This window comes from Saccostrea cucullata, unplaced genomic scaffold, assembly GCF_032062105.1.
Source record: "Saccostrea cucullata isolate Sc308-1 unplaced genomic scaffold, CSIRO_AGI_Scuc_v1 ctg11987, whole genome shotgun sequence".
Lineage (NCBI taxonomy): Eukaryota > Metazoa > Mollusca > Bivalvia > Ostreida > Ostreidae > Saccostrea > Saccostrea cuccullata.
In genome coordinates, this window is record NW_026928774.1 from 31,042 (window position 1) to 35,689 (window position 4,648).

Below are 4,648 nucleotides of genomic sequence, written 5' to 3' on the forward strand. Positions count from 1 at the left end.
AATTACTCTTTTATTCTTAAATGGACATTTATATTAGAAAGCATTTAAAATGTTCGTATTAAAAAATGAATGCAAAACGTGATTTTATTTATAATAAGCAAGGTTTTACTTTATTGTTGTTATTGGCAAATCACACTGAGAGATGTAAATTTTTCTTAAAACATAAAAAAGTTATTAAATTATTTAAATAGTATTTAAAGGAACTGTACCAGAATTTTTTCAAGTGAATGTGTAATCTAAAAAAAATTGCGCTTTCAATTTTAAATCAAACCTAAACAAATCCAAGTTCAGAAAGCAATAGATAAACATAGAGCACAATTGATGAACTAATGGTTATAATTTTTTAAAAACAATTTGATTTCATAGTATACATAGAAGAAAATATTATATTTTTCTCTTCCTCTTATTGGAAGTCTAATTGTATAACGTAAACAATTATTATAAAAGTTGGATAATTCATTTTAATTATTATAATTCTTATGTGTTTGAGAAATGCTTAATAAATGGTAGGTGTATTTTATTGATAATTTGAGAACAATATGTACACTTAATTTTCTTCTTTTGACACCGACAGAAGGGAAAATAAATGTTGTCAGTAGTATCATTTGTATCAAAATTCAATATAATCAATGTACATTTTAAAGTCAATTGTTGCTTTTTCCAAACTCGTATTTTTTGTGGAGACTGCGCCCTACCATTTTTAAAAAGGCTCCTTCGGATCTTCATCCATTCGTATTTATTTTATAAAAACAAAAATGGCTTTGACAAGGGATTTGATTCAGTTTAACACAAATTACATGTATTTTTACAGATTGCAATATTTAATACAGAACAATGTTAACATATCCAAAACAAAACTACAATACAATGCACAATATATGTCAAAAATCGAAACAAGGAATTTGTAATGTCAACAAAAACAAAATAGACTAGTAAATATTTTTTCATATTCTACTTGATAGATGGCAACATACCATTTCCCAGAGGTTTTACAGCAGAGTTCTCTATAAACAATAATTGAACCTAAGCTATAAGAGGGATATAGAGATAAGAACAGTATTCAGTATCAAAGTTCATAAAACAATACAAAATAGGAGCAGAGCAAACACGGAATTCCGAAACATCAGATGTGGGATCAGGTGCCATGGAGGAGTGAGCATCCCCTGCTGACCGGTCAAATATATACATTTATCAGTATTTTGAAGGATATCTAAATAAATGACTATATTTTAAAATTCGAAACATTTCGTCAAAAAACAAAGGAGATATAGCCATATAAGGTTTCAGCCAATCAGATTGCAGCACACGTGTATGCGCATGATTTCATGATTTTTTTCTATATCATATTTTAGGATATCCTAATGCATGACTATGTTTTAAATTTCAAAGCATTTCGTCAAAAAACAAAGGAGATATAGCCATTTAAAGTTTCAGCCAATCAGATTGCAGCACGCGCGCATGCGCATGCTTTCATGAAAATTTTTATATATCATGCTGTAGATCTTCATAATGTAGGACTATGTTAAAAATTTCAAAAGATTATGACAAGAAACAAGAAAGATATTGAGACTTTAGTTTCAGCCAATCAGAGCGAAGCGCACGTGCATGCGCGTGAGATCTTGCTATTTTGACCATGCCATCTTGTCTATACTACTAATGTATCCTTACATTATGAGTTTCAAAAAAATTCATCAAGAAAAAGAAAAGTTACAGCAATATCCATTATATTGGTCATTTTTCGTGTTGCACGTGCGCGCTCTTGCAAGCACGTGCGCGCAAAATGACCTTCGTTCGGCAAATCTACATAACATGTCTACTGACCCTAAAAACATTTTACCTTAGTCGGATGTGTAGTTTACAAGATCACTCGTGGACAAAATTTTCCCAGGAAGAAGAAAAATAATAATAATAATAATAACTAGAGCAAAGCTCGTTGCAAAGCAACGAGTAGGTCTTCCGTCCTGTTTGACCGGAAGTAGCTTTCATTTTCAACAAAAATATAAAATAACGCCTAAAAATGCTTTGAATCCTCTAAATCAATGTAAATCAATGCAAAAATAAGCCATTTTTGCTACTTCCGGTTTGACCGGAAGTGACGACGACGGACGGAAAATTAATTTTTATGCTCCCAGAGACATATATTACCCCAAAACTTGTCAAGAGCGGCAAAAATACGTGTTTTACGACTACTTCCGGTTGGGCCGGAAGTGACGTCGCCGGACGTATTTTGACGAACCCAATAGATTAAGCCTGACATTTTGAACAACTTTGCTTCTTTGATGTATTACAAATTCTCAATACTTTTTGAGATATAATGAAAAAAAAATTGGCCCCTCTAGGCCCTTAATTTTAGGGGCCAGCCCTTTTACAAGATATCATTTGAAAGATCTTAAAATTCTACACTTCTTTTGTTCTATATGTTTTAACAAAATATTTCAAGATCAAAAGATATCGTAGAAAACGTGTTAAAAAATTTGAAATTCGCAATACGACTTTTTTCGGGCCATAGCGAGCGCCGACGTGCGGCACTTCCGATAAAAACGAAAAACATTCCGCAAATCTACAGACATAGGTCTACCATACCTGAAAGTATCAAGCGTCTATCTAAATCCGTTTAGGAGAAATCATGCGGACAAACCGACCCTCAAAAAAACATAAAAGGGCTGATAACTCCGGACCGGAAGTGACGTCATCAAAACAGAAAAAAACGCATAAGGTTCAAGTGATGTCACATAAGTCCTGAAAGTTTCATGGAAATCCATCGAGCCGTTTTCGAGAAATCGCGTGCACAAAATCGGTAAGAAAAAAAACAATAATAATAATAAAAGTGAAAAAGAAACCTAAGAATAACAAGAAGGTCTTCCGCTGAAGACGGAAGACCTTAACTAGTGCTAATTGTAACGGGAACCGTTACAGATGTTCCCCAAACGCTCCCCAACTCCCTTTGCATGCCATATTCCCTGTAAGCTTCATTAAATAAGGCAAAGTCTATGCATTTAAGACTTTAACAATGTTTTCCCAAAAGTATATCAAGTATATTCAAATTTTAGCGTAGCACGTGTGCTCATGTAAATGCATAAGCATAATGACGATATCATCTAGTCTACACCATTTAGAGATCTTGATTTACTAAATATTGAAGCATTTAATCCAAAAGCATGTAAAACTACGTTCATTCAATTGTATTTTTAATTTTACTAATTCACGTGCACTCACGTGCATGCATGTGCATGATGACCATACCCTCTTGTAGGAGTCTATTATGTCTGTGTATGGACCAAATCCCATCCTGATTGGTTGAAAAACAAGGGAGTTACAGCCATTTAAAGTTTAAGCCAATCAGATAGCAGCGCACGTGCATGCGCATGTATTTATGAAAATTGTTATATATCATATTGTAGGAGATCTTAATGCATGCCCATGTTTAAGATTTCATAGCATTTCGTCAAAAAACGAAATAGATATTGGGATTTTTAATTCAGCCAATCAGAGCAAAGCGCGCCTGCACGCACGTGCATGCATGTGCATGATGACCATGCCTTCTTGTATTAGTCCGTTATGTCTGTCTATGTTCTAAATCCCATCTTGTTTGGTTGAAAAACAAGGGAGTTATAGCCATTTAAAGTTTCAGCCAATGAGATTGCAGTTCACGTGCATGCGCGTGCTTTCATGACATTTGTTATATATCATTTTGTAGGACATTTTAAAGTTTGCATAAGTTTTAAATTTCAAAGCATTTTGTAAAAAACAGAAAAGATATTGAGATTTTTGTTTCAGCCAATCAGAGCAAAGCGCACGTGCACGCTCGTGCATACATGTGAATGGTGACCATACCATCCTGTAGGAGTCCTCTATGTCTATCTATGTTCTAAATCCCATGCTGTTTGGTTGAAAACCAAGGGAGTTATACTTATTTAAAGTTTCAGCCAATCAGATTGCAGCGCACGTGCATGCGCGTGATTTCATGAAAAATTTTATAAATTATATTGTAGTACATCCTAATGCATGTCTATGTTGTAAATTTCAAAGCATTTCATCATAAAACAAAAAAGATATTAAGATTTCTGTTTCAGCCAATCAGAGCAAAGCGCACGTGCATGCGCGTGAGTTCATGCAAATTTGACCATGTCATCTTATCTACACAACTTATTTATCTTTATATAATGAGTTTCAAAATATTTTATCAAAAAATATAAAAGTTACAACCATATTAAATATAACAGTCATTTTACTTATTGCACGCGCCCGCACGTGCATGCAAATGCGCGCAAAATGACCTTCGTTCGGCACATCTACACAACATGCCTAGTAACCCTAAAAAGGTTTTAAGTTAGTTTGGTGAACACTTTCTGAGAACACTTCCGGACAAAAAAGTACCGGAGAAGAAATAAGAAGAAAAAAGAATAATAACTAGATACGATCTCGTTGCGAGCAACGAGTGGGTCTTCCGTCAAATTTTCGATGAAATTCATCAAAAGCAGGAATTTATCGTAATATCCGATTATCGTATTATCGGATCGACTTAAACAGCGTAAAATAGAATTCCGGTTAATCTGATCGACTTATATACCGACAAATAGGAATGTTCTAGAATAATGACGTCACATGCGCAATTAGGATGCGCGTACGGTTCAAATATTCAAAATGG